Raw genomic sequence first — 12092 nt, forward strand, 5'->3', positions numbered from 1 at the left:
CATATGGGGCCCAATCTGTCTCTGCCACCATTGTTTTATCCCCTGCCAGCCCAATTTCTAGCCTTTCACAATGGGGGCATCCTCATAACCCGCGCTGGCACTGTGCGTGCATAGGCTTCTGTTGTACACAGCACAGAGGGCCAGAGCCTCGATGCATGTTTAATTGGGAGAGGAGCTGTTTGTTCCCCACCACGACCTTGGGGGTAGGAGGCCAGACCATGAGAGCTGTAGTATGAATTTCTTAGAAGTTTGCTCAACTCTGGGTCAGTCCCTATGGAGAACACCTACTCATTAGATTGTCTGGCTTAGAGATCCCAGTATTTTTTAAATTAGGCCTGTGGATGGGGTTTGGGGTGTCTTATTAAATATCATAAAGCTTTTTCACATCAATTAAACATAGGGCTCACTTGTTAGATGCTTTTCATAAAATGTTTATTGAAATGCCCATAAATGATGTTCTGATAATAAAAGATAATTTTTATGTTTGTGGACTTCAAGACAAACTGTATTTTTTTTTCTTGTTATTCCTATCTATGTTTCAATGAAGAGTTAAATGCTAATTATTGAATCTCCCTTTTCATGAAGATCTCTGTTACTCATGTAGATCACTGGCAAGTTCAATATTAATGAAGCTTAGTTTTCTATAAATAAAGAAATCTGGCACTTATAACTCCATTTGCTAAAATTTCAAAGGAACCGGTTTTCCCTTGAGAAGGTCATTTATTTATTCATTCTAATTTGGCATTTAAAACGCTGATGTTTATTGGATCTTCCTCATAGTTCTTGTGGTTTAGAAAATCACAGTACTTCAAATACAGTCCCTCTCTTTTTTAGATAGCATTTAGATGGACAAATCTTTGCCTTTAAAACTGTCTATTTCCACAAGTTCTCCATTGTATTAATATACTTGAGAAGTATACTTTTTTATAGCTAATGTGTTAGACACATGAAATATTTTAATAAAATCTTTCTGTTAAGTGTTAATTTCTACACATAAATTTACAATGTATGTTATTTTGCAGTATTTGTTATTATACAGTTTTTTGGTTTGTTTGTTTTTTGGTTTTCCCCTCTGACTCCCCACACTTTTACCTCTAGTTGTTCCAGGCCTTTCTCCTAGTGAATCTGCTCTTCTCCCTAGTGGCTCCTTCATGTCTAAAGGTTCTCAGTGGTGATGGAGGATGAAAAATAATGAAGTTGATGCGCACCATTCAGGAAGTCATTTCAAAATAGTCGTGCCTGGACCCAGCCTCAGATATTTGATTCAGTTGGTCTGGGTGATACCCAACACGTGTATTTTTTAAAAGCATCCCAGGAGACTCTTATATACTCCCCTGGTTTGAAATCACTGCTTTAGTGTCTGTCTCTGTCCTTCATATATCCATCTAGTCTCTTTTTTTCCCTCCAACTTCTACAATGACAATTTACAGAACTATCCATACACAGGCCTTATGTAATTTGTTTTCAATATCCTAATTGCAATCCAGTTTATCACTGCATTAATGTTAATTTCCTTACAATTTTTTTGGTTTTATTCTGATTACAAAGTGATATCTGTCATGCAATTTTCAAAATCGTAAGTATAAATATGATGCATAAAGTGGAAGTTACTTATCATATCCCCAGGTCTAACCAGATCCAATCAGGAAAACAGAAACCACTATGGATATTTCAAAAAGAAGCAACTTAATGTAGGTGCTTTATTATAGCAGCAATAAAGGAGAATGTTTACCAGGGCTCAGTGAGGTAACTCAGTGATTGGTGACATTAGGAAGCTGCTAAGATCCCAAACTGGAGAGAGAAAGATAGAGGGAGTGTTATCAGAATTCAGGGTCCAGTGTCACCTAGGGGGAGGTAAGAAAAGATGCCAAGGAAGTGATACAGATGTTGCTGGAAGAGTCTAAGGGGAAAAAAGAGGGTGGAAATGCTCTGGCTTTCTTTTCCAGCCATTCTTCAATCTTACGTGCCAAATTCAGACAGTGGGATTAACCTTACTATGATACAGAGCAGAGAAAAGGCAAAAAAATGGGTCTGAGTGAAAATAGGTATTGCCAATATTCACAGTTTGATGTAAGATTGATTCTCTCAAAGTTGGCTCTGATTACATGGCTACCACATTAACAACTGGTCTTTGGCTTTGCGTTAATGCCCATGTAAAACCATATTCATACCGTAGACCCTCCAAAATATATTTTCCAAACTTTGTAATATTTTCTCCTCTCTTAAATATACACAATATTTTGTTCATGACACCCTGTCTCTCAAAAAGGCTTCCCTGGCCCTGCCTCATTTACCTTATATTCTTTTAGACTCACTTAAAATCTTGTCTTCCATATGAATTCTTTTCTAATCACCAGAGCTCATTGTGAATACCTCTTCACAGAGCTATATTTATTGCTGGTGTCACTCATTTGGCATATTACAAAATCTATTTTGTCATATTATTTGAGGTTTTAGGTATGTGTTCTATTTCTCTAACTAAATTTTAATGCCCTTGAAAGCTAAGAATGTCCATGTAGCTTTTTGTGTTCCCAGGATTTCGTTCAGTGCCCGTAACATAGTGGATATTCAATATGTTTACATTGTGGGTGATGCTCCTGTTCTGACTGAAAGCTGTGATCAAAAGAATTTTTGGGACTATTTACTTTTCAAGTATATAAAGACAGTTATATGTCTTTCAGTAAAATTCTAATACAGAAATAGCCATATGGAAATTATAAACTTAAATCAATTTGGGGAGCATATTAATCACAGATGAAATAAATTTAATTAAAGCTGTGACCCAGCCTCACTTAAATTTGACTCTAGGAGAAATATAAACTATTAGTACTTTACCTTATTGTAACTACCATACAGAGGAAAGAAAAAGAAACAAAATAAAATATTACATTTGGTCTCCAAAATTTTGTTTTACATGATATTCAGAATACAATAAAAAACTTATAAGACATATGATGAAGGAGGAAAGTGTGACCTATAATCAAGAGAAAATATAGCAAATAGAAGTAGACACACAGATGACTCAGTTTAAGAATTAGTCAACAAGGACTTTAAAAACATTATAAATGTATTAAAGAATTTAGAAAGGATAAGACACCAAAGATGACAGGTGGGGTAATTTAGGAAAGAAATGAAAAATATTTTTAAAAGAACCAAATGGAAATTTTTGAACTGAAAAAAATCAATACATAAAAAGAATCTCGTTGCGTATGCTAATAGCATTTGGACACTACATAAAAAAGAATTAGTAAACTTCAAGACAGGGCAATAGAAATTATTCAAACTAAAACAAAAAGAGTAACAGGATTTTTTAAAAAAGAATAAAACATCAGTAACCTGTGAGGAAATATCAATAGGTCTAACATATATATATAACTGGAGTCCTGAAAGGTGAGGAAAAATTGGACAGAAATATGTTTGAATAAATTCTTGCTGAAATTTTTCCAAATAATAAAATATCATAGACTGGGTGGTTCACACAACAAAAATTTATTTCTCACAGTTCTGGAGACTGGGAAGTCCAAGATCAAGGTGCTGACCGATTCAGTGTCTAGTGAGAGCTCTCTTCCTGGCTTGCAGACTGTTCCTTTCTCCCTGTATCCCTATATGGCCTTTCCTTGGTAAGTGCTCTCAGAGAGAGAGAGAGAGAGAGAGATCTCTTTCTTCCTCTTCTTATAAGGCCACCAGTTCTATCAGATTAGGATCCCACCTTATGACCTTGGTTAACCTTAATTACCCCCTAAAAACCCTACCTCCAAATACAATTACATTGGGTACCAAGAATCCACAATATGAATTTTGGGGAATCCAGTTCAATCCATAGCAGGTATTTTCATCCAATGGAATACTACTAACAATAAAAAGAAAATAATTACTTTCACAGATATTATAAGTGAACGAAGCCAGATATTAATGAGTATATACTTTTGATTACATTTAGATAATGACAAATCAAAAAGTAGTCAACTGTGTGTGTGTGGAGGAGGAGAGTTAATTGGGAAGGGGACACAGGGAAACTTTTGGGAATGATGGCAATGCTATGTCTTGATTGGGGTGAAAATTACATGGGCATATATATTTGTCCAAATACATTGACTGTACACTTAAGATCTGTACATTTTACTGCATGTGAGTTATATCTTAAAGAGAAGGCAACTAAAAACAAATAGCTGTGTTAAGTTATATCTTAACAAAAAAATGCAATCTTCTCTGCTGATTTTGATGTACTCCTAGGTTAGAGAGCACTATTCTATAGAAATTTTTCCATTTTAAATATGCTTACAAATGAGGAAGGAGTTAGGGGATTTCTGATCAACACATATTTATTGTGTGCCCTCATAGAATAGATTCTCCAATTCACAGATGCAAGTGAGAGAAGGGACTTGTTCAAGGTGACATTACTCACCAATTAATTCTGGAATGGGAACCATATTTCTAGCCTCTAAGTTTAGACTACTTGGTATTAAAGGAAAAAATAGTCCAGTACACCAAGTAGGTATAAAGGGGTTTAGGGTGTTAGAGATTTCTGTCTCCCAGGGTGTAGTGCTAAACCTACATTTGTGTTGTGAGGAGCAATTTAGGAGCAGGCAGATTTTCTGTGGTGCTGGAAAAGGCTTGTGCTGACCACACAGAGTCAGGGAATGTGATCTCAGCAGGAAGTGTCTCCAATTTCCAGCGCGCCTTTCAGTCCTGTAACTCTACCCTGAGTATTTCCCTGAGACTTTCAAGTCTTTCCTTCCAGGGATGGAAGGAAAGCTTAACCTCTGAGGCAACAGGTCCACATTAGTATTTTCCTTTCTAAGGCATTTTCAATGGATGTTTCACCGCACATCTTTGAATTCTCTGGGGGCAGGATTCAGGGCTCACATATCTAACACTGTAGTGGGGGCTGAATGTTGGTGGAATCACTGTAGGTATTTAACAACAAAGAAGAAACCATCCTCATTTCCATCAGCGACAGCTTGCAGTGTTACGCAAGCATTTTGACGCAGCTTCATGAACTGAGTAATTCAATCTGCAACCACAAAAGAAAGAAGCTGATTTCTTATGGCCCTTTTGTAACTTCAGAAAGGTTTTGGGAAGTCTCTGAATTGAATTTAACTGTTGAGCACAGGCTGAACTTAAAACACTCATCTGTTTTAAGTCATCCCCTCCTTCCCATAGGCTGTACACTCATACCGTGTCTGCATCCTAAGTGCTCTGGTGAAGGATATGTGCTCTGTGTGAAAGGCCAAGGAACCCAAAGGGCTGAGATTACTTTACTGCCTGCATCACCACATTCCTTTTGTTTGAATTCACTCATATGAAAACCACTGAATGGTTGTAGAATGTCCTGCCCAGAACAGTAGGGTCCCATTAGGCCACAAAGGTGGGCGGAAAGAGCATAGTCCCATAAAGGATGTTGGCATTATTCAGGAAGGAAAACAGGAAGATGGTAAGAAAAATAGATATTTCTCAACAACCATATGCCAAAAATGACCTGCTTCAAATTGAGGGTGTACTTGGCAATGACCTTGAAGCCAAACCCCATGTAATTAATTGTGTCCTGGCATTGGCTGTGCCAGTTAGCTCACTGGTATTCAGTGAACCTTCCCGAACACAAAGGAGTACATTATTAATCAGGATAACTGTTGTAACAAGCCACTGATATTTGGGGAGACATTTGAGGCAAGAAGAGTTCATTTCTTGGTCACATCACAGTCCAGTGAGGATGAGGATGTAAAGGGGTGGTGGACACAGGAGGCTTACCGGCTAGCAGTGCCTTACATCACTTCTGCTCACATTCCCTTCGCCAGAACTCAGTCATGTGGTTTCAAGCAACTCCAAAGGAGGCTGGAGAAAGTGGTCAAATTTTATGCCTAGAAGCAAAAAACAAAAGAGGTTTCAGGAACCCATAGCATTGTCTCTGACACATTATGTAATAGTAGGAGGCAATATCTTTACTAAGATACTTAAATATTTAAGTATTTGAGTATTTGGTAGGGTTGATGTGGTTTCTGGGGATGTTGATTATAGACAGTGGCCCAGTCACTCTTGCATCATCTTCATAACCGATGTCTATTCCTGAACTTACAATTAGACGATTAGCATTGGTTATGTAATGGTCGCACAGAACAGATTTGCATTGCAGTACTGAAATCATATATATTTTGAGGGCTATTCAAAGCCATTAGCTGATCAGGAGACAGGCCACAGGACTCTATCACAGGACTTCTAAATTGTTATTTTTTGCCTCTATTTTTTAATATTATACCACTAAGCAGAATTCTTAGTTAATATATCCCATTGTAATTAAAATAGAAGATCGCAAAGATTAGTAAGAACATAATGCCTACAAATTTCTGTTTCACTAGTTAGATGATAGCATTTCCAAAACTAAGTCAGAAGCGTGTGTTAGCATTGAGACCCTCAAACAGATGATAGGGGGCAAAGACAAGAGTAGGTCCAGAACTGGAACTCTGGGAAGGAAGGAAGTTGGGAGCCCTTAGCAGCACGGAAGGAGATTGAGTATGTAGGAGTCCCTGGAAAATTTGGAAGGAGGGAGAAAATTCCAGAAGCAGAGTTCTTAGGTGCTATTTTAGGTGTCTTGGGGCAGGTACCATAGGCATTTCCATCTGGACTCACATCCTTGGTCTCAATTCAATGTTGATTAAGAATTAGTGAATTTCTTACACCCATCTGTCAATGGGTCATCTAAAAATATATAGGCACTGTTTTAGGCCATGCCTCAATCAAACCATCTTAAAGGTTTTTCTGAATTTTTATTTTATTTTATTGAAGCTCTGACATGGAGCTGGCGGATTAGAATAGTTACACTGGTGATAGCTAGAAATCCAGGCCATAATCTCTTCCTGCCAGAGCTGTCACTCCCAGGAAAGTCACAATTTCATTTCCTAATGAGATACAGCATTCTCTTCCCAGGGCATTTTAAGTTCTCACTGCTTTGTATGTTGTAGGTTGGCAACGATTGAATAACTGTGAGGGGTCCTGGCCTGCACATTCCCATGTGGTTAATTGCAACAGTCTGTGGCAGAAGTCCTTACTGAATATGTAATCTGATGCCACTAATGTGATGGTGTCAGGTGCATAAAATGCTCCAGATAGTTGGACTTTTTTCCTACTTTGCTGGGAATTTGGAAACTTGCCCAAGAGTTTTTGAGAGCAGGGGAAAGTTCTGTCTTTGCCGTTAAAGCCCTTAGCAGTTCTTGCAAAGAATTCTCCTCTAAAACGGGCCTATATGAGAGAGTGCTCCTCTGCACCCTGTCATATGCTCTGCACCTCATGTTGGTGTGAGGAGGAGAAGGATGGGAGGAAAGGTGTCTAGAAACCCCACACATGGGAGGAGAGAAGCGTGACTGAGAGAAGAGAGAAAGAAGAGAGGAAAAGATCGCAGGCCTTCGGAGCAGAGAGGAGAGAGTAGCAGAGATTTGGAGAGTAAAGGGCTAAGTGTGTTTTATTCACTTGAAATGAATGCAAGAAATGTAATAATCACTCTGTAAATATGAGGATCCGAATCAGAAAATTGATTCCTTATCAGCTACTTTAGGTTAGCTGATGTCAAAATGGATATCATTAATACCAGTGGACCAGTCAAATAACCTCTCTCAGTCTCAGTTTTCTCATATGCAAATTGGAGACATCACTAGTGTCTACCTAATAGAGTGGTTATGAGATTTCTAAGTGATGATATATGTAAAGCACCTAGCACAGAACCCGTCATAATCATAGAGTGAGAGCCCAATATAGTTTAGTGATGATGATGGTGATGGTGATGAAGATGATAGAAGATATCAGAGTATGCTAAAAAAATCGAGCCAGGGAATTTCATTTCAAACCAATGACATGCCGTTAGGTGAAGATTTAATCAAACTTAAAAATTACTGGGACAGGTTCAGCCCCACAGAAGAACTATATGGTAGCTCCCATTCCCATTTTATTTTCCATAACAATTTGCAGATTTTCCATCTCCTTATCATTCTCACAATCCCCAAACACATGGATAAAGGAGTAAAATCTAGAAGAAATGCCAGCACTTGCATTTTTGAGATGTACAGTTACAGTGTTAGAGGAACCATCCAGAGATCATCTTTTATGGAGAATTTGTATTTAAATATCCAAGATAAGTGTCTATCTTGTTCTTAAGAATTTCTAGAGGTGTGGCTTTTCTTAATAGCTGGGTTCAGGGTCTAATTATCTAGATGTTTAACTTACACACCATTTCAATCTGGATGTGATCTCCTGGGCAATATCCAACAGCTAGAGTTCTGTAAAATAACCCATGACCCACAGGGTCAGCAGGTAGGGGTAACATCCATACTATAACCTAGCTGTGCTAAACCAGGCTTAGCACAGATTCCTAAAGGTGAGCTTAAGGTCAGGTGTCATCTGCCTTCAATCAGAGATGTTTGTGGGGAAAATGAGAATCATATCGTGCCACAATGCAGTCCAGATGTCTAAAGAACCTCCAGGGAAGAGAACCAAGAGGCAATAATGCAAAGCAGGTGGAGTTCAAGGTGACTCATGCAGGCAGCTCTGGATTGGACCATTCTGACATCACAATAGCCAGAAAAGAGTAGATGTTCCACAGTGGAAGTTCAGTCTGGACAGTTCCTCTGGGATTCTTTTGGGGACATGCTTTGATCCATGGTAGTGCTGAATGTGAATCAGCTATGATGGGGCCTACTGTTACTTCTATCGACGACTTCAGAGCCCTCTTTTGCAGGCCATCACCACCTCTGTGGATCTCCACTAGACTCTCCCTAATGTCTCCTCCCGCCTCTTAAGTGGAGGAGAACAAATCTGAGTTCTGGGCTTTTAATTAGTCTGACTCCTCATGCATGCAGCCCAAGGAGGTCTCCGTGGGTGTTATATACCACATGTCATATAACATGTGATTCCTTCTAATTCATCCTAGGGCAACTTTCAAACATACAAACAAACAAGAGCATAGTTTTTTTCTGACTCATATGCATCATGTGTTGCAACATATACTATGAATCTTTCCCATTTCATTAGTTGAATCTCTCATTCTTTATTTTTCAGTTGTGTAGTTTTTTGGGGGAGGTTCTTAAGCATATCACTTGCACCTGGCTAGGGAAACAGAAACCACATATCTTTTATTCTTCATTGTCTTAAACAGTGCTAACACCATAGGTGAACGGCAAATGCTTTTTGAGCACATGAATGAATAAAGCATAAAAAAAAAAGCATCCATCTTTTTGCTTTCACTGATTTTTATTTCAGATCCTAGACCCAGGGCTTTAATTTACCAATATACTTACACACAGCTGGATGCAATACCCTTGGTTTTCCTGGTACCATCTGCTGGCTAAGTTATCCCCTGATGGCCGAAAAACACAGAACAAAAGGAGCATTGGTAGAAAGAGGAAGGAGTTGTAGAAAGTGGACAGGAAGAGGTGTTTAAGGGAAATGGTGTATATTAGCAGATGTCACAGAGATTTATTTCTTTTTCTATGGGGATTTACTCTAGTGACCAAACTCGGCTTTCAGGATTTTTCCCCAAAAAGCACTTGGGGCATTTATCATTTGCTCTGGGGACTGCTCTGTTGGCAAAACTTTCCTTCTCAGATTTTGTGTTCAGGTTTTAGACTTGAAATATTACGAGGAGCAACACCTTGACATTGCTGGGAGAGAGAAAGTAGAAAGCTGAGGGTGGGGGAGGGAGTTGTCAAAAGAATTCCTCTAGGTACCTTTCTCCAAAGCCTCTTTTCTCCCACTCCTGACTCTTGGAGTTACCACATCAAGGAAGTGTAAGAAGTGAGAGCCTCAGACCCTTTGAGTGGTTGGGAAGGGTGAGCGATTTGAGCTCTTGGCACGCATTTTAGGCTATATTTTGAAACCAGTGTCCAGACAGCAGGTCCTATATGTTCCTGAGGGAGTATCCTCAGTTTTAAGGCTCTGAGTGTTGCCAACCAGCAGGGAAGCCCTTGTATGAGCTATACTCATAGGAGACAATAAATCCTCTCTGATTAATACCAGGCCACCACCCTTTCCCTGTCAGAGATGTAAATTTTCCTCAAAAATGTTTTTGAAGATGGGGCGTGCTTAGAAGAGTTTAAAAGAGGGAAGTTAAAAAATTTTTTTTGTAATATATGTATTTATTTTACAAATAACTATGTCATAAAGGTGCTTTTTTGACATTTTTGTTTGGGTACCATAAATAGAAATGTAGAATAGTCATCATCATTCACCCTAAACTAATGGAAAAACAAGGAACGGAAAGGGAGGTCACTGATAAATGACTCTCCAGAGTCATTTCCATTTAGCAAAATTAAAATCAGGGAGTTAGCAAACAAGTTAGTAAACATAGATATTTGACAGGGGAAAACAAAAATCTGAATTATCTTCTCCAACAAAAAGTATATTCATTTTAGTTAGGGTACTGCTAACTGCTCTAACAAACAAATACCACAATTTCATTGGCATTCACATGAAACATTTTTTTTTTTTTTGCTTATGTAATAGTCCATTGTGGATATTACTGGCTAACAAAGCAGAGGGATGGGAAGCACAGTTAGTTGCTCCACTGTTACTCAGGGATCCAGACTCGGCAGCTGTGCCTTCCAAGGACACCCAGGACACCCACACAAGCCAATGGATGGGGAAAGAGAGAGTAGAGAAGGCATATCTACTTCTGACACATAACACTTCTGCTCATCAGCCATTGATGAGCGCTTATCACAGAGCCCCACCCAAATGGTCATAGGGCTGAAAATGTCATTCCTGGCCAGGCAGCCACCTCCTGGCCAAAACTGTCTACTCTGGAAGGGGGGACTTGAACCCACTAGGAGATAGTTAAGCAAATCTTTCATGAGAATAATTAGGAAATGTATTGAAATGGAGGAAGCAATGAAGTCAAGTTTATACAGCCATTTTAGAATTCTGACTCTGCCGCCCACCAGCTGGATAATTTAGTCTCTTTGATCAGCAGTTTCCTCATCTATAAAGTCAAGAACACAATCACAGCTCACAGGATTGCAGTGAGGACTACATGTAACACTAAATTTGAGGGTCTTTGTTAAAAAAAAAAAAAAAAAGGGAAGGGCTACCTGGTGCCCCTGCAGCTATGGATAAGCAGAGTTGATTTTTAAAAACTAGATTTACTACATATTTTTGAAGGCTTACTGTTCAAGTCACTGGCTAATTAATGACTGAAGAAAAATTTCTGTTTTAAAGCTCATATTGTATTTTTTAATTATTACGTGAGAAAAGGATGGTAATAGCATTTTTAAAAGTGTAATTTAGAAATTTGGGGCTGGGTAATGGAAAGAAAGCCTGGTTTCTAACTGCAGCTCTGACATTGGCCAGCTAACTGTCCGCAATCTGGTCACTTCATCTATCTAGGCTCCAATTTCCTCAGAGCCAAAAAGAGAGTGGTTAGCTAAATGGCCCTTTCCCCATTGTGAGTGAAATATTCTGAGGAGGAAACTCATCTAAATGACTCATCCACATTATCAGATTATGATCATGAGGAGGTCAGTAGAGAAATAATACCCAACTTACATAAATTTAAGGGTAACATTTTCACAACCTGAGGAAAATAATTTTCATTTTCTAGCATCTTAGTGGAATGACTTAATTACTACATTGAAACAGGTCAAGTGTTTCAAAACTTTGTTGTATCATTTGCCCCACATTTTTCTCTTCTCTTGCTTTTACATTTTTCTTCTCGATCTAATATGGGGGGAAATTGTGGGCAAAATATAGATATGACTGGGTAAGACATGATTTCAATGGCAAGTGAGCTTGAAACTTTGACAAAAAAATTTCCCCCTTCATAAGTTAGATATAATGATCTGGAAAGAAAGATTGAGGCCAGACAGATGTCTTACGTGATTGCACTGATTTCCATATTGCGAAGCAAACATTCACACATGTTTAATTTCTTCTTTAGACACTGAAACAAAGCTTTGGGTTCTGAGGTTAAGTAACACCCATAGCACATCCCTGATCCTAGCAGACACTGAATAAATAGTTGATGAGAATAGTGAATATGTCAGCAATTAACAATTACTAGTGATACTTTAATTTAGTCCCTGCTTTTCTAAACTGTTAACCGTGACCACATAATT

The 12092-nt window shown here is 38.5% G+C and overlaps 1 long non-coding RNA gene across 1 annotated transcript in view; it reads right to left on the reverse strand.

Moving 5' to 3' along the window:
- The window catches only part of LOC117012397 (uncharacterized), a 31319-nt gene extending 25459 nt beyond the window's left edge, over positions 1 to 5860 (reverse strand). Inside the window, exon 1 of the long non-coding RNA XR_004421164.1 lies at positions 5749 to 5860. This is a non-coding gene — a long non-coding RNA (uncharacterized LOC117012397). The remainder of the gene's footprint in view (positions 1 to 5748) is intronic.
- Between the last annotated feature and the right edge of the window lie 6232 nt (positions 5861 to 12092).

The sequence above is a fragment of the Rhinolophus ferrumequinum genome, chromosome 20, assembly GCF_004115265.2.
Source record: "Rhinolophus ferrumequinum isolate MPI-CBG mRhiFer1 chromosome 20, mRhiFer1_v1.p, whole genome shotgun sequence".
NCBI lineage: Eukaryota > Metazoa > Chordata > Mammalia > Chiroptera > Rhinolophidae > Rhinolophus > Rhinolophus ferrumequinum.